Raw genomic sequence first — 27,463 nt, 5'->3', positions numbered from 1 at the left:
ACGGGCTCTTTAGACATGGTGTTGAGCCTGCACGTGGTGTTGAGCCTGCAGGTGCACAGAAGTCATGAATTGAGGTTTGGAAACCTCTACCTATATTTCAGATGCATGAAAATGCCTGGATGCCCAGGTAAAAGTTTGGTGCAGGGGTGGGTCTCTCATGGAGAACCTCTGCTAGGGCAGTGCAGAAGGGTAATGTGGGGTTGGAGCCCCCACACTGAATCCCTACTGGGGCACTGCGTAGTGGAGCAGTGAGAAAAGGGCCAATGTTCTCCAGACCCCAGAATGGTAGATCCACTGACAGCTTGCTCTGTATGCCTGAAAAGGTCGCAGACATTCAACACCAGTCTGTGAAAGCAGCCGGGAGCAGGGGCTGTACCCTGCAAAGTCACAGGGGTGGAGCTGCACAAAACCATGGGAACCCACCTCTTGCATAAGCATGACCTAGATGTGAGACCTGGGGTCAGAGGAGATCATTTTGGAGCTTTAAAATTTGACTGTCCTGCTGGATTTAGGACTTGCGTGGGCCCTGTAACCCTTTTTGTTCTGGCCAATTTCTCCCGTTTGGAATGGCTGGATTTACGCAATACCTTCCTCGTGTTATCTAGGCAGTAACTAGCTTCCACACATTGTATCTAGGATGTAACTAGCTTGTTTGAATTTACAGGCTCATAGGCAGAGGGGACTTGCCTTGTCTTAGATGAGATTTTGGACTGTGGACTTTTGGGTTGATACTGAAATGAGTTAAGATTTTGGGGGACTGTTGAGAAGGCATGATTGATTTTGAAATATGAGGGCATGATATTTGGAGGGGCCATGGGCAGAAAGATATAGTTTGGCTGTGTCCCCACCCATATCTCAACTTGAATTTTATCTCTCAGAATTCAAGGGGGATTTAGGGGGAGGTAATTGAATCCTGGGTGCCAGTCTTTCCCATGCTATTCAGATGGGAAATGCCCATCAGATCTCATGAGACTTATTCACTATCCCATGATAATGAACGAGTCTCATGAGATCTGATGGGCATTTGCTTCTACCTCATTTTCTCTTGATGCCTTGATGTAAGAACTGCCTTTTGCCTCCCGCCATGATTCTGAGGCCTACCCAGCCATGTGGAACTATAAGTCCAATTAAACCTCTTTTTCTTCCCAGTTTCAGGTATGTCTCATCAGCTTCATGAAAACAAACTAATACACCTTGTTATTTCTTCTTTGAGCCATGGTCTGTTTAAGAGTGTGTTGCTTCCTTTTCATTCATTTCTGATTTTTAATGTTTTTCTTCTGGTATTGATTTGTGGTTTTATTCCATTGTGTTGAGAAAAGAAATTGATATGATTTACATACATTAAAATTTATGAAGACTTCTCTTGTAGCCTAACATGGTTTATCCTGGAGAATGTTCCATGCACACTTGACAAAAAGACATATTCTGCATTGTTAAATGGAGTGTTCTGTGTATATCTATTAGACACAATTGCTCTAAAATAGTTTTTAAGTTTTCTACCTTCTTACTGATCTTTCATGTTTTTCCATCCATCACTGAAAGTGAGTTATTAAAGTCTCTATTACTGTAGAGTTGCCTCTTTCCTTTTTCAATGATCTCAATATTTGTTTCATATGTGTTTATAATTGTTATATCTTCTTGGTGAATTCATCCTTTCATTATTATATAATGTCCTACTTTGTCTTCTGCAAGCATTCTCCATTGAAAGTGCATTTTGTCTGATATTAATATAATTACAACTGTTCTCTTTTGATTTTTTTGAATTTGATATTATTTTTCTATCCTCTCACTTTAAACCTATATGTTTCTTTAGATCTAAAGTGATTCTATTGTAGACAGTATATAGCTGGATCCTACTAATTTTTAAAAATACATTCTGCCAATCTGTCTTTTGAATGATTATATTGAAAATAATTACTGATAAGGAAGAACTTAAAATTGACATTTTAAAACTTGTTTTCTTATAGCTGTTCTGTTCCTTATTTCTTCCTTTACTGATTTTCTTTATTTTTACTTGATTTTTTGTGGTGATACATTTTGATTCCCTTTTTATTTCCTTTTGTTTATATTCTACCTATAGAATATAAACAAAATTTGTATTCTAAGATTATTATGGGGATTGCATATAACGTCCTAAAGTTATGTTACTCTATCTTAAATCGTTAGCAATTTAACTTCAGTCACACACAAAAACTCTACTACTGTACAGCTTGGACCCCTTTATGTTATTGATGTCACACAGTACGCCTTTATATCACATAGTTTTTAACATAGACTTATAATTTGTTTTTCATTTGTCTTTTAAATTTTGTAGAAGATGAAAGACTTATGTTACAAACCAAAATTACAATAATATTGTTTATTTACATTTGTTCACCTATTTACCTTAAGAATTGTATATTTTTATATGACTTTGAATTACTGTCAAATGTCCTTTCTTTTCAACTTGAAGGACTCTCTAGCATATTTTGTAGGACAGTTTTAGTGATAATAAACTCCCTTAGCTTTTGTTTGTCTTGGGATGTCTTAACTTCTCCCATAGTTTTGAAAGATAGTTTTTCCAGATATAGAATTCTCAGCTTACATTTATTTTTTTCGGGACTTTGAATATATCATCCTACTGCCTTCTTTCCTGCAAGGTTTCTTCTGTGAAATTTGATGCTAATGTTACTGGAGATTCCTTTTATGTGATGATTCATTTTTCACTTTCTGTTTTCATGAGTCTCTCTTTACTTTTTCATTCCTTTGCTTTTCCCTATCCAACTCAGTAATATCAAATGGCCTGTAAAGGTTACTGCTTCTCCTCTTGGCCTGTGATGGTTAATTTTATGTGTCAAATTAATTGGACCAAGGGAGGTCCAGATAGCTGGTAAAGCATTATTTCTTGGTGTGTCTGTGAGGTTGTTTCCAGGAGAAACATTTAAATCATAGACTGAGTAAAGAAAACTGTCTTCAGCAACTTGGTTGAGCATCATCAAATACATTAATGGCCCAAATAACACTAAAAGGTGGTAAAAGTCTTTTACTTTTTCCTTGATTTGTCTATTAGGTTATTTGCTTTTGTTGGTTACATCTAGCTGTTAGGTTACATGAATTGATGGATAATTGCTGTGTTGTTTTCAATAATGCCCTGGGCACCTAAATTTCTTTGCAGCCTGTTTTCAGGAAAGTCAGGCCTAGGAGGGCTCTGCTGTATCCTTCCCTGTATTTTCTCTGGTAGACTTCAGATGGTCTAAGGTTTAGGTAGCTGCTTTGTGAAATTACCTGCATCTTCTCAATTACTTACCACCAAAACCTTCATTGTTTCTGAAAGTGCCCCTGGGCTTGAACTTGCCCACAAGCTATTCCAAATAAAATTCCTTTTTTTAAAAAATAGAGACCCGATCACTCTCTCCTTCTAGGCATATGCTCTGTGTGATTACTCTTGAGTGGGGTGGCGGTGGGGGGCCAATGACCCAGTTGTCTTGGAATAACATATCTGCTTTACAAGCGGGAGAGTGGGCAGAGGCAGTAGCTTCTGCCTTTTTTAGTTTTCCTCATCTGGTATGGAACCTTCTAGTGAAGCCTCACAAATAATTTGCAACAAGAGTGAATTGGGTTCCACCAGTCTTGGGCTGCCATGCCTGAGATAGAAGTCCTACTCTTTAATTGGAAGTGTGTAAAGAAAGAAAGTCCTGTATCTTTCACCCTTTCTTGACTGGGTTTAGGGGTCTTCTTGACTGAAATGTCTGTACGAAAAACTGAGAGGAGAAATTCCATAGCCTGATTCTCCCAAGAGGTGTGGTAGTCCTTAAGTGGGACGTAGGGAGAGAAGGAGTCCTGTGTTCTTCACTTCACTGCCCTGACATAATGCTTCTGCCATGCTGCGCAGGAAGAGGGGAGGGAGGGAACAGGTAGTGGCTCAAATGCCACAGATTATCACTGTTCTTACCAACATTTACTAGATTTATTAGAATAAACAATCCTTAAAATTTTTCTGTATGCTTACAACAATTCCCAAAGAATTAAAGTAGCCTGGTTTTTGTTGTTTTTCAGTTTTTACCCATTATGGTGGTTTTTCTGGAGGGAGATTCCATGGAGCTCTTCATGCTGCTGTTCCAGATGTTGTGCTCTATAATTAATTTTTTAGATGGATCTTGCATCCTGCAATGTGGCTAAACTCCCTTAGTGTTTCTAACTGATATGTGGTAGATTCCATTCTATTTTTTACATAGACAACGGAGTCCTCTGTGAATAAAGACAGTTTTTTTTTCAGAAGGAACACTTTCATCACTAAGTATGATATCATCATTAAGTATCAGTTTTTGGTAGATGCCATATATGAGAATTAAGAAATCTCCTTATATTTCTATTTTCTGAGAGTTTTTATTAGGAGAGTTTGATAGATTTTGTCAAATTTATTTTTATACGTCTAGATAACCTCATGTTTTTCTTTTTATGTTGTAAAATATAATAAGTTACATTGCTTAATTTTTGAATATTAAACCAACCTTGCATTTCTAGTATAAATGCCATTTAGTCATGATGTATATATTAGCCTTTTCATACATTGTTGTATTCAATTTATTATAATTTCATTTATAATTTTTGCAACTATCTTTATAAGAGATATTGGTCCATAGTTTTTCTTTATTGTTCTAGTTTTGGTATGAGGATAATGGTGACTTCATAAAATAATTTGTTTTTTCATAGATTTACTTTTCTTTTCTTTTTTTTTTTTCTTTGAGATGGAGTTTTGCTCTTGTTACCCAGGCTGGAGTGCAATGGTGCAATCTCGGCTCATCTCCGCCTCCTGAGTTCAAGCAATGCTCCTACCTCAGCCTCCCAAGTAGCTAGGACTACAGGCGCACGCCACCATGCCCAGCTAATTTTTTTTTGTATTTTTAGTAAAGACGGGGTTTCACCTTGTTGACCAGGATGGTCTCGATCTCTTGACCTCATGATCCGCCCGCCTCGGCCTCCCAAAGTGCTGGGATTATAGGCGTGAGCCACTGCGCCCGACCTACTTTTCAAGTATTTCTCCTCTTCAGTTTTTTAGAAGTTTCAGTAGTATTAGTATAATTCCTTCCTTGATGTATTAGAATTTTCCAATGTAGAGCCAGCCATCTGAGGCTGGAATTTTTTAGTCAGTAAGGCCTTTAACTAAATTTTGTTTAATTAGTAGATATAAAGCTATGTTTGTCATCTATTGCTTCTGTAGTGAATTTTGATACTTTGTATATTTTTTGAAATTTTTATTCTTAGTTTCTTTAACATGAAATTTTTTACAATATTCTCCTTCTATCTTGGTATTCTCTATATAGCCTGCGATGGCACTTCTTTTCTTTTTGGCTTAGTAAGTTGTGCCGTCACAAAGAGCCACCTTTTAGTTTCATTCAATTTTCTCTATTGTTTTTCCATTTTTATTTAACTGAGAAAGGCTTTCATCTTTATTATTCTTTCTTCTGCTTAATTTGGCTCTTTTCTGCTCTTCATTTTTTTCTAATTTCTTCATATAAATATTTTGGTCATTAATGTTAGTTCTTTTTTTTTCAATATAAATTTTTATTTTTATAATTTTACTCCTAATTATTACTTCAGTAGCACTATACAAATGTTGATATTTTGGTTTTGAAATTTTTATTTAGTTCAGAACATTTTACAATTTTCATTGGAAATTATCTAACCCATGGGGTTATTAGCAGTGTGTTACCAAATTTTTTAATATCTAAGGATTTTCTAGAGTCATTGTTATTAATTTCTCAATTGAGTTCATTTTGCTCAGATAAAGTACTTTCTTTTAAATTTGATTTCTTTTAGATTTGTTTTAGGACCCAGAGTATGATCTATTTTAATGTGTTTCCTGTCCCCACAGAAAGGGTATGTGTTTGCCATTGTTGGGTTGAGTATTTACTTAGATTAAGGTTTTAGTGTTATTCAAATAGTCTATGTTCTTAATAATTTTATATCAACTTGTTCAAACATTATTGATGTAGGGCAATAAGATCTCTGACTATAACTGTGAATCTGTCTGCTACAAAATTCCATTTTAACATCCTATTACAAACAATAGTGATGTAATCTCTATATGTGTGTAAATGATTGTTAATTAGTTTTCTATTGCTATTATAAACTTACCAGTTTAAGCAACACCCTTATATTATCTCACAGTTTCTCTGGGTCATAAATCTGGCCACAAAATTACTGGGTTCTCTGCTCAGCATCTTTTAAGCTGAAAATCAAAGTGTCTGTTGGGTTACTTTCTCACCTGAAACTTGAAGTCCTCTTCCAGGTTTATACAGGTTGTTAGCAAAATTAAAATTGTAACTCTTAAGACTGAGGTTCCTATTTTTTGGTCAGCTATTGGCTAAGGGTTGCTCTGAGCTATCAGAGGTCACCCTCAGGTTTAGCCACATGGACCTCTTATAACATGACAATTCACTTCTTCAAAGCATATAGAAGAGTCATCTTCCTTTCAGAAAGGACTCAACACTCTTTAATTTAAGGGCTTATGTGATTGGGTCAGGCCCACCCAGGATAATCTTTCCATTGATTAAATCAAAGTCAGCTAGTTGCAGACCTCAATTATATTAGCAAAATAACTTTCAGAGAGAAAGGTTAAAAAACAAAACAAAACCCAGAACAGCTGTAGAAAAATGGAAAGGAGAAGACAAAGTATAAAATTAAGTAAAAATGTAGACTACAGAAGTTGAAAAGGCAGCCTTTTGAATATGAACAAGGACTAGGACTGGAAGTTGTATTAGAAAAATAAAAACACTAACTTTGACTTTGGGATACAATTTGGGTTAATTCCTGCCCTGAACTTTATTTTAGTAGAAAGTTTGCAATAAAGTAAAACATAAATACCATAAACAAAATATTTTATGTCAGTTTCTATTAGAGATAATAGCAGCTTATGGGAAACACAATTTTATTTTTTATTTCAAGTGTTTTCCTCATCCAGAGGGTTAAATGTTATCAACACTGGTAAGGAACAATTTCATGATGGCAGGCAAAGAGGTAAAGCTTCCTCGTGAGAAACCAATTTCCGAAAGGTAACAGCCCAGCATGCCTTTGATTTTCCATAGGATGCCACCCCTTTGATATAATTGAATTTATCTCATCTACTAGTACTTGAGTAAAGATGGATGCTAAAGGACCTTAAGTTAGAGGTTAAGAGTTTTTTGAAGATGCAGTTGTTTTTTATGACTGTTTTCGGACACTTGGAAACCCTGAGTCTGAGTAAGGACTTCTTTTTCCCCCTCCACACACGTTATATTAAGCTGTCATTCGTAGCCACAGCAGGTGCGCAAACCTGTCCTGGAAGAACTTGGATGGCAGAAGCTCCCTGGTGGTACGTAGCTTTCAAAAAATCAACATTTGTCCAGTGAACTCTGACATTAGTGTAAATAATGGTGCGCAATGGCGCGATCTGGGCTCACCGCAACCTCCGCTTCCTGGGTTCAGGCAATTCTCCTGCCTCAGCCTCCTGAATAGCTGGGATTACAGGCACGCGCCACCATGCCCAGCTAATTTTTTTGTATTTTTAGTAGAGACGAGGTTTCACCATGTTGACAAGGATGGTCTCGATCTGTTGACCTCGTGATCCACCCGCCTCGGCCTCCCAAAGTGCTGGGATTACAGGCTTGAGCCACCGCACCCGGCCAATCTCAACTTTTTTTTAATGTTTTCACAGGAACTCAGTAACAACTAGTAATTGAGAGTAATCTCTGCATGTCCTAGCTCAACAAATGCACCTCACTGTAGAAAGAGGTTCATGGATGAAGCTGAACTCTGAAGAGTACAGGTATAATAAACAAAAAAACCGGGATTTTTATTTTGTCAAAACTTACTAATTGTAAATAGGTAATCTATGAATTGTACAGAAGTCATCTAAAATTCTGCTATCTTGTGTGCTTAATGCAAATTGAACGTGTCCAATGCAATAGAATATACAGAAGGATCTAAGTAATTTATTTTTACTATTTTTAAATTCTCAGTAATGTTTTTGACTTCAAAAATTTTTTCTTCTATTTAACAAGCATTTTTACAGTTTCTACTTTGTTAGAAGCATTTTGTTTGGCATTAGGGTATAAAAGTGAACAATATAAATAGGAATCTTTACCTTCATCGAGCATATAACATGTCTGCTGAGACATTTTACCATATAGGGTATATGTAAGTTATGTTTATTATTTTATACTAGCACTTGGTGAGTACCCATCAGTGCATTTCATTAGTTAGGCAGTCAAGATTTACAAATGCTTAATATATACCAGGGTTCATACTGGAATTGCATAAATACTTAACTAAAAAATCAGCAGAAAAGAGACCCCTAAGTATAATTATAGTTTCAATATGATAAATCATACATTGTGATTTGTAAAATGTAGATAGTTACTGAAGACAAAGAAACACTCTCACCTATCTTATGTATATATGTCTGTGTTTACTTATCTATCAATCTCTTAATTGGTGGAGAATGTAGATAAAATTGCATAAGACAAACTCTACGGAGGAGGTAAGCTTTGAACTCTCATCCAGAGAGTAAATATAGAACCAATTTTATATACTAAAGATTGCAAGCAATAGATTTCTAAAATAGAAACATGTTTAGGAAAGGAATGGGCCTTTTATACAAAGGTTAATTGTACATCTGTCCCGGGTTTAAGACACAGTCTTGATAACAGATGCTGTCAGTGCTCTGCTGCTTCCGGTGAGCTCTTACCATTCTTACCCAACTTCCCACTGTTGAGCACCCCTCTCCCTTTGCTTGAGGGCCTTCTCTGGCTACCAGAGCCCGCTTTGTTCATGCATGTGATGGGAAGTACTGGGAAAAAAATTCCCTTCACGATCAGCTCAAAACCAGTAATATCTGGGATTCGTAGGATAAATATTCCAGCTCCCTTATCCCTGGATAGGATAAATTTAAGGTTTAAAATTTAAATTATAAACTGTTCTCTAGAGTTCCCCAAGAAGATAAAAATCTAATTATCCACAAGGGTAGCCTATTTGTTAGTGCACTCTTATGGCTGTCTTCTTTTCCCTTTGTCACTTCCCCACTCTCTAAATGGTCCTGGAAGCACATCCCAAACCAACTACTTGCACTTGAATGCTTGTCTCAGGGTCTGCTGCTGGAAAAACGAAACCAAAGACACTGACCGTTCTTCGTAAACCATAGTTTCTGCCTTTAAGAAACTCCCAAGTGACCTCCCAATCACTTTCTTCACTTAATAGTACCCAGACCAAAGACACTGTTTACATTCAACACATACACGTGCACCCATTACAAGATTAATATACCCCCACACAGATAGATGATAGATTGATAGGTAGGTAGATCGATAAAAGGCAAGGGCCTTTTATCAAAGGTGATTTTTCAAAATCTCTCATTTTTCTACTGTTAAAAAATTTGGAATCCAAAGTTCTTGTCTTCCAGGCCGAGGCTCTCACTGCATACAAAGTTGCATCTGAAAGGAAATTTAGCAGAAAATAAACTGGTTCAATTGATATTTTTACGTGACTGTGAGTTAGCTATTGCTGCCTAACAAATTACATGAAACTTTATTACTTAAACAATTATCTTTTAAAAAGCATTTTTGCTAACAAGTTTATGGGTCATCTTGGATGGTTCTACTGATGTGGGTGAGTTTTGGCTGATCACGGCAAGCCTTTCTTACGTATCTCTGATCTGCTGCTGGGGAGGTTAAAGGCTAGGAGTCGCTTGGCTGGGACAATGGGAATGACTGTTCATGTGGCTCTCATCTTCCAACAGGCTAACTCAGGCTTGTTCACATGACAGAGGCCATGGTCAAAGAGAGAGAGCAGAACCATGCAAGGACTTCTTAGTCTTAGTCTTAAGTTTAAAACTAGAAGATAATTACTTTTGTTACTTTCTAGTGGTTAAATAGGTCAAAAGACCAACCTAAATTCAACAGGTAGAGAAATAGCTCCAATCCTTAGTGGGAGTTGCTGAAAACCCATATTGCAAAATGATGTGGATACATGGAAGGAAATGATCACAGCCATTCTTTTGCAAACAATTTACCACCTTCTGGCTAGTGTCTATCTGAATTCATTCTGTGTTTATCAAATGACCAGGACCTTTTCTAAAGGGGGCAAATAATAACATGTCATCTTTATTCCATTACCTTGCAACTCATTTTGCCATAATTCCTCTCCTTGGCCATGTTCTGTGCTAATTTTCTTATGTTTTAGAAATTCTGTTCTCTGGTACAGCACTGATTTCCCCCTACTCACAATTTTATTTAGTCTTCTCAAGCTTCAAATTAGTCCTCTGAGTTAATTGTATTATGGAACATTCATTAGAAACAGTATAGTATATAAAATTATATTTTGCAATATTTTTAATAGCCATGGATAGGGAAACCTATATATTGTGAAAGAGACTGAAAAAGGGAGAAAAGAGGAGAAAGGCTGTTATGTGTGTAAAGAAATAGCATCCTTGCCACCCTGTGGAAGTTTCTAAAATTGCATGATTCAAAATCTTTGAACATGTGTCTACTGAGTACCTCTTTGTATAAATCTCTGTGCTGAGTAACAGTGAGGGAAAAATGAACTGTGCCATGCAAAGGGGCATCTCCATGTTGCAGAACTAAACAGAGCCAATGTGCTCACCTTGTGTTGTCAAGTTGACCAACCCTACCCCCAGCCTCATCTCAATAGAGATGGGATGATGGCAGAGCCCCATCTCATGATCAGGATTTTAGAGCTAGAAGAATCTTTTGGATTTATCTAAGCCAACTCATAGTCTTTTGTTAGGTAAACTTTTAAAATACACAAAGTATTTATGGGAAAGTTCTCAGATAATGATTTAATAGCTCCATGAGTGTACCATGTAACCAGCACCCAGAATGACAAACAGGAAACTCCCAGTTTCCTAGAAGCCCACCTCTTGTGCTCTTCCAGTCACTGCCCTCCCTCCACATCCTGACTTCCAATAGCATAGACATATCTTGCTTCTTGGGAACTTTTTCCAAATGGAATTATACTGTTCTCTTTTGCGTCATGTATGCCACACTACATATGACATCGATAATATTATTCATCCTTGTTGTTATGTATTCTTGAAGATTATTTTCATCAATTCATAATATTCCAACATATGAGTAAATCACAACTTATTCAATTCTGCAGTTCATGGTGCATATATGCTTGTATTTTCGTTGTGTATCTATTCAGGACTATAGTTTCTGGGCCACATGTATGCATATATTTGGCTTTTGTAAATTATGCCAAACAATCTTCTAAATTGGTTATACCAAGTTATATTTCCACCAGCCCAACTCTAATTATGTAACTTTTATTTTTAAATAATTATAGGTTTGTAAGAATTTGCAAAGAAAAGTCCAGTGGAGATCTGTGTCCCATGTACTGAGCCTCCCCAATGCCTAATATTAAGTATCCAGCATATGTATTTTTTTAATATAGGAAGCAGACTGAAAGAGGCAAAGTGATCTGGTTGAAGCCTCATGATAATTAGTTGCAAAATTATAACTAGAGTATGGACTTTCTATTGACTCATGAAAAGCTGCAACAAGTTCTCTTTAACATCACCTTACAGTTTGCAGCCCTTTTATGTTTATAAAATTACATCGTTGGTAACACAGAAACAGAAAAGTAAATATCACATTTTTTCACTGATAAGTGGGAACTAAATGATGAGAATACATGAACACATAGAGGGGAACAACACACACTAGGGCCTTTCAGAGGGTGAAGGGTGGGAGGAGGGAGAGGATCAGAAACAACAACTAATAGATTCTAGGCTTAATACCTGGGTGAGGATATAATCTGTGCAAGAAACCCTCATGACATGAATTTACCTACATTAAAAAAACCTGCACATGTACCCCTGAACTTAAAAGTTAAATATATATAATTGATATGCTCTCTTAGTAAAATTTGAAGAACATTTACCTGTCTCCTAGGAGTAGAAACTAACATTGAACCTGGTACAGAATCAGTGTTCAATAAAAGGTAGTCACCTATTATCAGTAGCAACAGTATCATCCCAGGTGGAGAGCATTTTTATCACCATTCCTTAGAAGAGGGGTGTAATGCATAAAGAATTGAATACATCTTCAAGGGCTGAGTTGATAAGCCACAGCACCTATCCTAGAGTTGTATTTAGAAACTCTGACACTACACTTCAATTGCTGATAGTGATAACTCGCTTGATAATATGCACTGTGTTGCCTTCATTCTCTGTCCTGTCTCAATTTCTACTCCCCTCCTGCCAGTATTTTCTGGGCTCACATCCCAGATAAAATATTTGTACTAAAATTCTTACTCAGAATCTGCCTCTGGGGAATCAAAACTAAGACACTCATCTTCACTATTTTTAATTTCTGTTCTGATGCAAAAAACAACTTCCAAGGAGTGGCTTCCGTGTGACATTTTTAAGTTTCCTCCAGTGATCCTAAAAGATCAGGTTATGCCTTGTCAGTTCTTTTGGCAGGATTTCTTTGTTCTGTGGCAATGATCTCTATCTCATGGATTAATTTCTTAAAGAACTCTGGCCTAGAGAGGTTTAGTATTTTACTTGACCTTCCTATGTAGAATATTTTTGGATAACAGCAAAGTCCTCTCATACCTTAACCTTAAATGTTCCAAGAGAAAGTTCTACCCTGTTAGAATAAAGGTCATGCCTTCCTCAATTATAGCTAATCTCAAGGTATGAGAGTTTAACTAATGGTCAAATCCATATTCAGTCTAATTACACATAGTTATGAGTATATAACATTCAACCCATGCCCCAGTGATTTATAGAATACAAATGTGATGGGATATTGCTGCTTAAATCCAAGCAGGAGAAGAGGCTCAGAAATCACAAGGACAACCTTTATACAAAAGCCATTGCTAAGCATTAGTCAGACAGTTAAGATTAACATGGGATAGCACAACTCTCCATTAGTTACTCATCAGCAAACACATAAAAACGAGAGCTAGATTATAGCTCTTTGGTGTATTTTTAAAAATGAGAAAATGGAAAAGCACAGAGGCTGGGCAAGTACCCAGGGTCATGCAACTGGCTAAATTGCTGAGCTGTCAGACACCAAGTCCTCCCCTTCTTAATCCAGTGTACCAATGGGCCTCATAGGGAATGAAAACACAGATACTAATTCAAGAATTTCAAATTTTAGCATCCATCAAAATCATAGTGGGTTTGCTAAAATACAGACTGATGTTCCCTGCTGCCTAGAATTTCTGATTTCATAGGGCTAGTGTGGAGACCCTGAGGATTTGCATTTGTGTCAAGGTCCCAGCACTGCATTTGATACTGATGTTGCTAGCCCAAGGATCACATTTTGAGAATGCTTGCACTAATGGAATAGATTTTTTTCTAAGATGGATCTCAGATGGTACTCATGCGAGGAGCCTGGAGCCACTGGCAGACACAGGGGCATGCTATTGTTAGAATCACAGGGCTTAAAATTCAGGCCTGAGCAGAGACTTTTAGAGGTGAAATGCCAAGCAGTTAGGTCTCGAAACTAGGCTGACTAGGGAAGTTGAGTTTACAAAGATCAGAAAGAGGCACAGCAGCAAACATGACTCAAGGTCAGAAATGCTAAGTTCAGAAAGTTTCAAGGCTCAGAATCTCAACTCTTTCAGAAGGAAGGATTGTTATCCTAGCTGAATGCTGAACTACTAGGAATAAAGGCAAAAAATTAAATTATTAGGCTCATTTTTTTGTTCTTTTGGCCCTCAAAAACCTATATCCAAATGCTTCTCACAATGGATACTTCCAGTGAATGCTTGGATATAACCCACTCCAGAAATGCTTTGGATATGCTATTGTCATTATTTTCAGTTTTCCCTTGAAGTTTTGTTGTTAAAATGGACTGAAGTGAACCTAGGCTCTTTCCCCACTAGCTGTGGAACTGATGAATTGTGTAACCCTTTGGAACCTCGGTTTCCTTACCAGGACAAGAGGGTTAAAACAATTTTTTTCTCATACGCCTTCTTCAAGAATTAAGTGAGCCATACTAGCACTTGCCAGATGCGTAACAGCTCGTAAACCTCCATTGTGTCATTATTCTTACCATTATTACCGCGTGCTAGTATCTTTCCTCTGATGACTGCCACACTCCTGGCGATGGTTATAGTCTGTGAGATTTCACTTTTGGAAAACCAGTGATATTTGAATAATGATTAGGTATGAGATTGAAGAAATGTCTTTTACTTTAGGAATTAGAAAACTTAAGAAATAAGCCCTGGGGGTGTGTGCGTCTGTGTGTGCGTGTGTGTGAGTTAAAAGCAGTTAGAATTACCTGGAACAGAAGAAAAGACATAAGTCGAAAATATGTGGTAAAATCTATAACATTGTGCCAATGTTAATTTCTTAGTTTTTAATAAGTGTACTATGGTTATGTAAGATTTAAACATTAGAGGAAGCTAGTTACAGGATGTACTGTAACTCTGTGCTATTTCTGTAACTCTTCTATAGATGTAAATGATCTGAAATAATTTTTTAAGTATAAAATTAATTAGAAAAGAGCTAATTAAGAAGGTTGTGACATAGTTTTTAATAACCTTCTATAGAATAAGTATTTACTCTTTAAAAGCAGGTTTTATGTTGTTATTTATTTATTTATTTATGTTTCTTTCCCCAGGAGAAGCTAAAATGCATCCAGAAGCAAGTCGTGACACAGAAATGCTAAGTGCTCCCCAAAACCATTTTCTCTTTTCTCTGGACTCAACCTTAGACTACATTTCCCAGCTTCTCTTGCAGTTAGTTGCGGTCATGTGACTGCATCTGGTGAAATAGTTATGACCAGCAGTAATGCAGTATTTCCTGGCCTGGACTGTGGAAACCTCCCACAATCCTTTGTGTTCCCTCTCCCCATTTAACACCCTGGAGGGAGAATAGAGTAAGACAGAAGGAAATTGGGCACTGAATGAGCATGCAAGCCTGCCATTCAATCAGACATTCCTTTTGGGCTTTGATGGCATGAGAGACTTTTTGGAGGGTTGAATTGCTAAAATGGGCTACTTACCTAACTAATGAAAAATCTGGGCAGCATACTGTGGCATTTCTTCGGGTGGTATTGTTTTTGGTTAAACATGGTTTAACTCTGAAAGAAATCCCAAACGAAGTAAGTATCTCTAGTATAAAATTCCATGGTGGATATTTTAAAATGAGATGATTATGTTTGAATGTGCATATTCTGGTATTTGCATTTTATTGGTTTATATTTACATATAATTTAAAAACTGTAAGTATCATGAAGGCAGGAACCATGACTGCTTTGTCATTGACTGTACTCCTAGAATTTAATGCAGTGGTTCACAGTTAATAAAATTTAATTGAATCAAGAAAATTTGGAAATAACTGATTCGTTCATACAGAATAAGAAAGGGTTTTTAATTGCATGTTTAAAGACGAACATAGCAGTATATTTATTTGTTTTGTAGTTAAAATACATTATTTTGTATCTCAGCTTTGTTTGAATAAATACAAATGAAATTACATAGCAGTTTTATCCCATACTATGTATTATCTTGTTTAAAAATGTTTGCCTAAGAACATAGTAAGGACTAAAGAAGTTCTTTTTGAAAGAGTGCATTTATAAGCCCAGCTGACTGTTGTGTTTTGTTGTGGGATACATGGAAATAACTGTATCTTTTATTGCTTTATATCATTGATCATAAATGAAGTTACAAAAACATGCAGTTCTTCACTTAACTGAACGCATATGTGTATCTTCTATAAAGGTACATTATAAGTCCTAAATAAATTTTAGTTAGTGACTGACAGAATAGTATTGAGAAAAGCTTAATTATTTGATTGACTGATGAAGAAAACTTCCCATAACTTCATATATTGGATTAAAGTAATGAGAGGAATAAGTATAAAATATTAGCAAGTGATTGTAAGAATGAATTAGAGTAAAATTTTCCCCTACAACAAATCTAATTATTTCAAGAAGATCCATGTGATTTAATTTGTTAGTGCCCAGTAGTTTGTATTAAAATAAATTAAAAAGCTGTGAGATATCCTCTTGTGAGATATTGGCATTCTAGTTTTTGTTATGTACAAGGTTTCCCAAAGCTGCTAAAATTAATTTCTGAACTCTCCCCTTTAGAGTGCAATTGCTGAGAGGAAAAATATGTAGATAATAGAAATATATATTGTAACTAATGAAGTAAGCATGTATCCATATTAATGAAGTCCTCTAATTAACCATGCTACTGAATAGGATAATATGGCATGGAAGAAATGGGCATAATTTCATTCTGAAGCTGACATAAAATAATAATGAAATAAATAGCTTTGTGGCAAGATAATTATAGATTTATTAATCTGTGTTTTTAATCTCCTGCTATGTAATAAGCAATAAACTGAGGGCTATTTGTGATTTCTATTCTGTTTCCACCACTTCCCACTGAGACCCAACCCACCTCACCCAACCTCTTTGTTCCTCTGACTCAGTTTTGCTTTAGAGCCAAAGCAAATATCCTGAAGAAAATCCCTTTTCTTGTTTGATCTTTCAAAAGCTAGATCACAATAAGATTATGTGAGGCACTTCCAACAAGGTAGACTTTTATTTTATTTGGAAGGAAGGGAGATGAGTGACGAGTCAAAGACGAGAATCACAAATAAGTGGAGGGAAAAGAAGTTACACCGAGAGTGGAATGAAACTCTAATATGCTGGTCTAGCAAGAAGTAGTAACCCAATATTCCCTTCCCATCACAGGTACTCCAAAAGTCATCAGGACCACAAAATGAATAGTTCTGTGGTACTTCTAGGAGATTGGATAGAGTGATGATGAAATTCCATGCTTCATGAGGATTCTTGTCTCAAAATGACTTGAAAACTGCAGAGCTATGAGGGTTCAGGGGTTAGGTTAACTGGAAGATGATCAACAGGTCCTCCCCAAGTGCTCTGTTCTGCCTGAGATTTCTGGTATAATTCAAGGCATTGCAGAGTGGAGGAAAAGGGAATAAGGTAGGGTCAATGGGGAGTCATGGGAGAGCACCTAATAATGAGGGAGATTCTATTTCTTCCCAGACTTGAAGTTAGATTTAATGTGATTGAAAGAACATAAAGAAATGTGACATTTCTTTGACTTTGAATCATAGTAGCAGCAAATTCATGCCTCCTATGTGTTTATAAGATTATCTATACTATATGGTATGTTAACCAATAATACATTTGTCTTAAACAAAACAAAGATTCCTTTTGATCTCAGAGGCAATTCTGCAAACAAAAAATGCATGCATGAATAGAAATTTTCTATCAATAATAAATTAATATCAAAGCTGTTTCTAGGTTCTAATGCCATTTCCAAATTCAATGGTCTTTTTGATGGCTATAATTCAGCTGAACAGAAGAAAAGGGGGTAAAAATGTATGTCCTGTGTTGTCATCTAAAATGCATGCTACTGATTGGCTTAATTATAATATCACGTTTCCTTTCTAGTGACCTTTAGAATATATATAAAATGAAAGATTCATGTATATTCAGTGAGGAAACAGCAATTTGGAATTGAATTACTTGTCTTGGTTCTAGTGAGCTCAAAATACTTCAATTTGTTGTTCATTAAGATTCCAACCACAGGTGTTGTATTTGTGTTCCCCAATATTGACCACTTCCCAGAGTCACACTCTTTGTACCTCCGTAGTTCCTCCCATTAGAGTAGGCAGAGTATACTTCAAGTCACTTATTCTGAGCTTTACCACGTGAAGTGCTTTGGATGTGCTGAATGAAGTAGCTTTAAATGTGATTATATGGTTGAACTTGACTTCTTGTGCACCTGCCTTTTATCATGAGAAGAGCCTGCCTCTGGAAACTACTTTTCGAAGAATGAGAGCTATAGATAAGATCCGGACCCAGACTACAGCCTGAATCTAAGCTTGGTTGAGCCCAGCTTAGAACAGCCAAATTCCAGATGTCCTGAAGGCATATAAACCAGAAATAAATGTGTCTTGTGAGCCACTGAATTTGGGATAGTTTGTTACACAGCATTATATTGTATATATCAGACTAATGCATCTTTTCATTCTTTTTGCTCAGTACATCTCCAAGCTCCTTGTGGTGCTTTGAATATTAAGGTTAGTTATCCTTTTCTATTTATTCTTCCTTATTTAGAACTAGAGACATTTATATACTATGATTCCAACTCAGCCTGGAACAATTTTTCATTTGAGAATATGATTCAGCATTTATACTATAGGTTGGTGCAAAAGTAATCGTGGGTTTTGTGATATTTTAATTGCACCAACCTAATATTTCAAGGATGAGCCAGAGAATAAACGGTTAAAAATGTGGAAAGATAAATTGCACCTGGAGAGGTGTAAATAGTACATTGTGATTGTTACTTAAGCTACAATTTACATCAATTGTATGATTTTCATACACGGAAAATGGGAGAAAAATGTTTTCAATGGGAAGAGCATTACTTTATCCAGTTTTGATTCATTTTCCCACTGCACACACATTTTAAAAGTACTTTCAATGAAACAGTGTTAGTGATACAGTGTTAAAGAGCACAGATGTCAGGCTACTGGGTACGATAGGAGGAAGAAATAGACTAGGGTGGGATAGAGACCAAGTCCTCTGGGTGAGACAGGGTCCCGTTCAGAAACAAGGGGCTTCTTTAACCTGAGAAAGCGGGTTAAAACAAAAGCAAAAGCCAAAACAAAATAAGGAGGTTAGCACCGAACAACATTGGATCCATGGCCTTTGCAGCTTCAGTGAGAATTAGGAAACCATTGCTGTTGCGTGGTCTGACCCAGAAAAAGTTCTATTCCAGGTAATTGTCAAACTCACAAGGCAGGCTGGACATAAACTACTGTTAGGAACTTTTCACGTAGCCAGGTTCTCTGGAAAAAGGAATGGGGAAGAGCTTTCTTCTCCAGGGAAGCAAGTTTGTCAGGAGATCTGCAGGACGCTTGAATCCAAGTCATTTTGGATTGATGACTGATTGGCCTTGTGTTGGGGTATGGAGAGAGAAAACAGTTAAAATGGACACAGAAGTTTTTAGTTTTGATTTTTGATGTATGATATTGAACAAACTAAGGAATTGGGGAAAAGAACTGTGAAGTTTATCTATGTCTACCATAATGCCATGTAAGAAATCACACTAAAATGTTATAGCTTAATATAATAACCATATTATTTTTCAAGAGTTTATAAATTGGCTTGGTGGTCCTGCTGATAGAGGCCCAACTAGCTGATCTTAGCTGGGCTGACTCATACCTCTGTTGTCAGTTGCAGATCAACAAGGTCGAGTTGCTGTTTCACTTGGGCTCATACATATACGTGAGGACTTGGACAAGACAAGTGGGCTTCCTCAGGTCTGTATAATCCACCAGGCTATTTTGTGCTTATTCATATTTTGGGCTTATTTATATTCATATGGCAATATGGACAGGGATCCCAGAGAATGAGCAGAGCACACAGGATTTCCTGAGACCAAGATCTGAAACTGGGTTACGTCACATTTGCCACATTCAGTAGGCCAAGTCAAGTCAGAGACCTGCCCAGATTCAAGAGCTGGAGAAGTAGCTTTGGCTTCTTCATGGAGGAATTGCAAGTGACATTGCATGGGGTATGGACACAGGGAAAGAAGGAATACTGGGGTCACTTTTACAATAATAGTACCGCAGTGAACAATCATATTCAATCCCTATTTTATGGCAGGCACTGTGCTAGGGACTTTACCAACTTGGTCTCATCAAAGATCAGAGCAATTCTAAGGGATGGGGAAAGTGAGAAATGGAGATACCTAACTTGTGTACAAGCACACGGATATTAAGGGGTAAATTCAGGTAATAGTTCTGATTCTCTCTAAAGCATATCTTTTTTCTACTCTTTCTCACACTGCTTCCTGCAATTACTGGTCCCCCAATCATTTACTACTTGAAACGGAATCAATTCTACCACAGCAGGAATCTGAAGAGTCGAGTGAGGTTATATGGTCTGAGATTGCTGGGAGTGCTTGATAGAAATGAAGTGTTGGCTGTGTGAAATTAACCTTTTATAAGAGAGTGGTTACCATCTGAGGGACCAGGATTCCAAGTCTTCAAGGCCAAGGAGGCCTAATGAACTCTGTTTCCAAGGGGTCAACATTTGTAAGAGAGTGGGAGATAAGACCGTGACTTCTAGACATGACAATCTTTGTCTGTAGATGAGATGTCTACATCATAGCCTAATGGCCTCTCATTGATGTCAAGGGAGCTAAAACTAGGATCTATACTAGAGAAGGGGGTCACAGGCATGAGGGTAGAGGTTTGTAGTTCCCTGGCTAATTGGAGTTTCTTGAATGGAAATTGGGAAGAGAATTGAAAGTTGATGTGTACACAGACATTTCCTATTTTGATTTTTTTTGTTTGTTTTTGCTTTGAGCTATATCTTGTACATGCGGACATTAAGTAATTATTTCTTGAGTCATCAAGATGAGGATATAACCTGATACAACCAACACCTAGAGGACTAAATTATTAAGCTCATGAGACAGGAGGTAAGAAAACTTCATTTTCTAGACCCTCATGGAAAAAGCAGAAGAGAAAGCATCAGCTATAAATTAGAACTTCTCACTCACTGAATTAGAGACCAGCACTGATTCTCAAAGTTTCTCCCATAAACTATCAGATAAACAAGAATTTCTGGTGTTGGCATTCTGCAGGTTTCACTTTGAGCAAGCTTTCTAGTGATGTCTACTAAAGATCTAGACCCTCCATCTTGGGCAAAACTGAACTTAGGAGATTTATTGTTATTCACTAGATCAGTGCTATTCAAAGTGAGACTTCATACTGGCATCAGCCTCAGCTGGTTCTGGAGTAGGAATTCAGTTCTCAGGTTCTGTCCAAGACCTATTGAATTAGAGTATCTGAGGCTGATGCCCAGGAATCTGTTTTTCCATAAGCTCTCTAAATAATTCTTACAGTTGCTAATGTTCGAAAAGCCCTGAGCTAAAAGAGGCTGAAGAGGACTCATTGATATTCTTAGTAATAAGTCAGGTTTCTTTGAATTTGCTCGGCTATTGCCGTATCTTAGGACCTGAAATTGATCACCCATGGCAGAAACATTGTTGTATGTTTGACCAAGAAACTGAGTGACTGGCACATATCTGAACAGACTTGAACATGTTCTTTTGGTTACCATTGGTATAGTTTCTATCCTTGTATAAGCTTTCTGTGAATGTCTGTGAGGAAATTCAATAACATTCTCTAGAGTTGTATAAAATAATAATTCAGAACATAGAAAGAAAGATCTGACGTCAACTTCTACTCTACCATTTACAAAACGGGAGGCCTTGGGCAAGTTCATCTCTTTTGTGTCAGTTATTAATCTGTAAAATAAGCAGCATAACAGTATTTACCTCATAGAATTCATTGAAGGATTTTAAAAGGGAATTCATATAATGCACATAGTACCGTGTTATTTCCATAAGTAGCAACTCATTCAGTATTAGTTGCTACTATTATTACTATTGTAGCTACGATTAATATATATATATATAATCCCAAGAGATTTTTCAGTTATATAATGAATCAGATAAGTAGATATCAAAATAAATATTTTTAAAATATAAGATAATATATATTGATCACTCTAATATAAAAATGATATACCCTTTCATTCTGAGAATCAAATTTTTGCATTCTCCAAATAGTTTAAATTTAGGTCTCTTAATTCCTTATTTGAGGTCAGCAACATTTGTGAGCAGAAGTTTCTTTCTGATATACCTCCGGCATGAAATAGGAGATCAAATTGAAATAACTAGTAAAAAAAAATCACCGCATGAAAAGTGGCACAGGAGATATTTGTTAATGAGTAGATGAATGTTGTTCAGCCCTGAGAGTAAATGGTACATAAAGCAAAGCAATGGCTTTTGTAAAACTCAGCACACTCCTTTAAAAATGTTTTTTTCAGCTTCTGGGTTCTAAAGGAGCAATTTGTGTGCACCATGAAAAAAAGAAACAAAAGCATGAGCCATGTAGGGTAAAGATGAATGCCACCGACAGTGTCTTTCCTTCCTCTTCTGACTCTAGCCTCATTGATGGTTTAAGAAACAAGGGCAGATGTTGCAGCCTCAACTGGGAAATAGAATCTTTTCAGGCCCCAGGCAATCCTTCCATCTGGAAAGGTCGAGGTCAGACACCAGGAACATCAAAGGGGAGAAAGGTCTTGGGGATAAAGAAATAAATTGCATCCCTGTGGAGGACTAAGAGGAGGAAAGCCAGAATCCACATTCTGTTGTTTTCTTATGAGAAACACTGCAGATTTCCCCAGAAATGAAATTGATTTTTCTCTCGTAATTTGTATTTTTTGAAATATCTATCTTTTTACGATAGAGATACATACTAAAAATGTGAACTAAACCTTTTAGTATCTTTATAAACATTTCTACTGATTTCTTACCTTGGAACTTTCCCAAAAAAAGACTGAAATTGGGTCATTTGAATTCAGATATGTCTGTCCTTCTGAAATGAAATAAACATCCAAATATATCATTTTTAACTATGTCATATGGGAATGTGTCTAATGAGTTAGATATGTAACTGGTTACAGTGTTTAAATTTTGTGAAGATTTTTATTGAAAGGATACATATGAAATACAATGCCTTTGGTCCTGTATTACTGGTTAGAGTTTAATCTGGAAGAAGAAAATATTGGAAAGTCTAGTCTAATAATATGGTAAAGTCTCCTGCCAATTTTCTTAATGGTAAGGCCATTTTTTAAAAGTGTTCAACCCTTGGGTACCATATGTTCATAACTTTCGGCATTTTATTTCTCCGTAGAGTCTTTTCCTGACAAACTACCCTCTAGAAGGAGGAAAGTTTCTTTTTTTATTTCTATTTAGTCTGTCTGAGGCTTTATTTTGTAAACTCCCTAAATTATTGGGAGGAAATGGCTCCATATACAGCTATTATTTAGAGTTCTACTAATTTATTCTTTAGAATTATGACAAATAATCACTACCATTGATGTCTTGCTAGTATATAGCCATTTAGACTTAACAGAATGAATATATTTACTACAATATAGTATATTAAGTAGGTTTATTTATTTATATACAGTAGCCTATATCACAGTCAAATTCTTCTCAAGCCAACATTTTTATATTACTCTTTAAGTTCTGGGATACATGTGCAGAATGTGCAGGTTTGTTACGCAGATATCCAAGTGCCATGGTGGTGTGCTGCACCCATCAACCTGTCATCTAGGTTTTGAGTCCCGCATGCATTAGGTATTTATCCTAATGTTCTCCCTTCCCTTGCCCCCACCTCCTGACAGGCCCCAGTGTGAGATGTTCCCCTTCAATGTGTTCTCATTGTTTACCTCCCACTTATAAGTGAGAACATGTGGTGTGTGGTTTTCTGTTCCTGTGTTAGTTTGCTGAGAATGATGGTTTTCAGCTTCATCCGTGTCCCTGGAAAGGACATGAACTCATTCTTTTTTATGACTGCATAGTATTCCACTGCATATATGTGCCACATTTTCTTTATCCTGTCTATCACTGATGGGCATTTGAGTTGGGAACCAACATATTTTTGATGTCTATACATATTGACCCTTAAAGAGTCCCCAGTACTGCATCAGAAAATATGTGCTCTCTGGTGTTTGGAGTAGGGTTTCAAAGCTCCTTGTCTGTGGTACACTCTGGGAGCTACTGAGGAACAGGCCAGGGCTACAGGAATATTATTTGTTATGTTTAATGATATTAAATATATTATAGAAAATGTTTAATATCATTAAACATAGCAAATGATATTCACTGTTATATCCAAATTAAACTCTAGCCATTGATACAGGACCAAAGGTGTTTATTCCATGTCCATCCTATCCATAACAATATCTTTCTTGGTGGAAGGAGGCAAATCAGGTCTATGGGGAGACTTTATTCTACTTCCCCATAATTTTACATTCTTTTTTATAATTTGCCATTTGGCAAACTATTTACTAGAGTCAGAGAAAACTCAGCAAGCTTTATAACAACACCGAAAAACAATCAATGTGTTCAGGCTTCAAAACAGAAAATTCAAAAAGAAAAATGTTAGAGTTTAAGATACAGACAAAGAGGTTTCAGAGAGATTGAAAGAGAAAGAGAGGGAGGAAAGCAGCGTGTGGGAGAGAAAGAGAGATTGTTTTATTGGCTCAGTATTCGTACAAGTTACTCAGCCTCAGTATGTCTTTGTTTCCTCTACTAACCTCTAACCTCATGTGGTGGTCATGAAAATCAGCCTCCCAGTTTTCTGATTGTGCTTTCAGTGAGGGCCTCACCTCCCGTGGGCTGTTCCCAGTTGAGTGAGAACAGCACAGATGTTAAGGGAAGCCCATTTCCAGAAGTTGTGGAGGCTCCTCTGATGATTAATTTTTAGCCTGAAGGCTCTGAGGTAAGCAAAATAAGTAAAATAATGGTTTTTGAAAGATTCCTGTGTCTTAATCCCCAGGACCTGTTACTATTTACATGGCAAAAGGGATTTTGCAGATGTGATTAAGTGAAGGATCTTGAAATAGGAAGATTACTTTGGATTATCTCAGCGAGCCCAAAATAGTCACAAGAGTTTTTTAAGAGGGAGACAAGAGGATCAGAATCAGAAAAAGGAAATGTGATAACAGAGGCAGAGGTCAGAGATGGTGGCAGGGAGGGGTGGATTTGAGGTTTCTATATTATCAGGCTTGAGGATGGAAAAGCTACACACCAAAAAATGCAGGTAGCTCCTAGACTGGAAAAGGCAAGGATTCTCTAAATCCCCAAGGTGTGTAGCCTCACTGGTGCCTTGATTTTGGAAATTCTGATCTTCAGAACTATAAGATAATACATTTTTGTTTTGTTTTAAGTCACTACATTTGTGGTCACATAGCAGCGAAAGACTCCACATTCACTTTGGAAAAATACGTTAGAATGGACACTGTAAGGACTCTTCTACGAAATCTTCGGTTCTTTCCTTTCTTTTCCTGGGGTCTGATGGCTCTCCCAGCCTCCTCTGACTCTTCCTCATTTTGCTTCACAGCAATTTCCCCTAGTAAATCTTTTGCACACCTAATCTTTAGTGTCTGCTCCTTAGAGTACCTGGACTAATACACCCTATACATTTTACTTGATGGTTAAAAGCTTTTAATGTACCTGCCACATGTTAGCTACTGCGATTATTAGTTACAGTAGTACGAATAACATAGGGCAAAATGAAGTTAACCTGTCCCTTGGATAAAATCCTAGAAAGTCTCATCGTTTACTTGTTTATACTCAAGCATTAACATTTTCTGTAGTCATTTTTGTCTCTCACACTGTCTCCATTCCATAGTTAATACACCCAGTCTAGCAGGAGAGTGCATTCCCATTTTCCTTCAGTTAATGTGATCGTTCAGCACAGTGCTGAGTAGGTTGGCAGGTCTGTTTGGGAGCTCAGGGTTAACAAGCCCATTGATGTTAAATATCTGGCCATGTCCTTTAATCCTGCTTTTATCCAGCAAGAAGGCTCTTATTTAGAGATCTATCTGCTTCAGTTCTTGATATCTCCATAGCTGGTTCCAAACTCAGATAGGGAAGTGAATGTGTTTGAAAGTACATTGGAAGAAAATAATAAAATTCTCATCTTCTGGTGCCTCATGAATTCTGCTTAACCAATGTTATTGCTAAATATGACAGAAGTGCCATCACAAACCAGCACTGCAATAATGGAATAGTCAATGAATGCTACTGACAAAGCTTGTTATTCATTAAGAAAACATGAGATTAGTTCACATCATACACAGAAATCAATTTCAGCTGGTTTAAATGCCCTGAAGGTAAAAAGTAAAACTCTAAACAATTTAGAAAAAAATAAATAGGATCTTCATGAAATGAGAGTGGGGGAATTTTTATTCAAGATATAAAAGATACAGAATTTAAAGTAAAATATTGATACATACCTTCGAAGTATAACTTAGATTTTAAATTTTTTCTATTCTTACATAACAACTTTTCAGTGTGATGTTGATGTTTTGCCCAACCAGATGCAGAGGGAATCTGTAGCTTTACTACATCTTGAGTCTGGGCTGGACTTGTGGCTGCTTTGAGGAATCAAAAGCAGTGGGACTGATGTGGGCAACTTCCAAGCTGAGGCCTCAAGAGACATGAAGCTGGCACCACCACCCTCTGGCAACCACATTGCTAAGTGAGAAAGCCTGAGTCAATCAGGAGGAGGAACCACATGGAGAAAAACACAGGGGCCTCATCTAAATGTCCCAGCCAACAGCTAGACATCTGAGTGAGAACATCTAGGACGAGCCATTCCCCAGCAGACCTGTCACATGACCATAAACAGGAGTGAGACCAGCCAAAGCCACAGAGAGCAGGGATGATTCCTGTCCACACTGCCAATCCACAGAATGGGGCAAACAAATAATCTATGCTACTGAATTTTAGAATGATTTGTTATGAGACAATATATAACTGAAACAATAAATAAAAACTTCATAAATAAAAGCAGATAAATATTTGTGAGATTCTCTACACAAAGTAAAATGTAAGTCACAGACCAAGACAATATTTGAATGAATACAAATGATTAGACTTACTACAAAGATATATATATATATATATATGTATATAAGTATTGACAACTCAATAAGAAGAAAATTAAATTAAGCAATATGAAAAGAGATAAGCAAGTAATTCACAAACAAGAAGAAAGTAATGCTCAAAAATATATGAAAAGTTGCCTAACATTAGATGTAATCCAAGAAATTAAAATTAAAACAGATATGAAAAATAATTTCATACCCATTAGTTCAGTAAAAAGTAGCATGTGACCAATTTTGCTAAGAAGATGGAATGATGAGAGTCTCCTACACTAATTGTGATAGAATAAATTAGTGCCATCACTTTGGGAAACTTTGGCAGTAAGGAGCAAAATTGACAATACATATTCTAGAAAGTCTATTGCCAATAAACATAAGGAGAGAGATGTAAATTTATTATTCATGCATTATTTACAGTAGCAAAAAATAGAAACAACCTCATTGTGATCATTGAGAGAATAAATCTTGAAGTCCTAGCTAGACCAATCAAGCAAGAGAAGAAAATAAAGGGCATCCAAATTGGAAAGAAAAAGTCAAATTATCCTTGTTGGCAAATAATATGATCTTATATTTGGAAAAACCCAAAGTCTCCACCAAAGAACACATTAGAACTGACACATAAATTGAGAAAAATGTCAGGATATAATATCAATACACAAAAATTAGTAGCATTTTTATATGCCAACTAGAACAATCTGAAAAAGAAATAAAAAAGCAGTGTAATTACAATAGCTAATGAAACAACAAACAAAACAACTGGCAATTAACTTGACCGAAGAGTTGAAATATTTGTACAATGTAAAGTATAAAACAACGATGAAAGACATTGAAAAGAATACAAAAAAAAAGTTTTACACTCATGGATTAGAAGAATTAATGTTGTGAAAATATCTACAATACCCACAGTAATCTACAGACTCAATACAGTTCCCATCAAAATAACG

General features: G+C 36.6%; 1 long non-coding RNA gene across 1 annotated transcript; it reads left to right on the top strand.

Moving 5' to 3' along the window:
* The first annotated feature begins 14,618 nt into the window (after window positions 1-14,618).
* Window positions 14,619-26,392, top strand: LOC108591644 (uncharacterized). The gene is made up of 5 exons (XR_004743974.3): window positions 14,619-15,098; window positions 18,021-18,058; window positions 19,218-20,469; window positions 24,225-24,349; window positions 25,953-26,392. It is a non-coding gene; the product is annotated as an uncharacterized LOC108591644 (long non-coding RNA).
* Window positions 26,393-27,463: the final 1,071 nt, after the last annotated feature.

The sequence above is a fragment of the Callithrix jacchus genome, chromosome 5, assembly GCF_049354715.1.
Source record: "Callithrix jacchus isolate 240 chromosome 5, calJac240_pri, whole genome shotgun sequence".
Lineage (NCBI taxonomy): Eukaryota > Metazoa > Chordata > Mammalia > Primates > Cebidae > Callithrix > Callithrix jacchus.
This window is presented reverse-complemented; position numbering and strand designations above follow the sequence as displayed.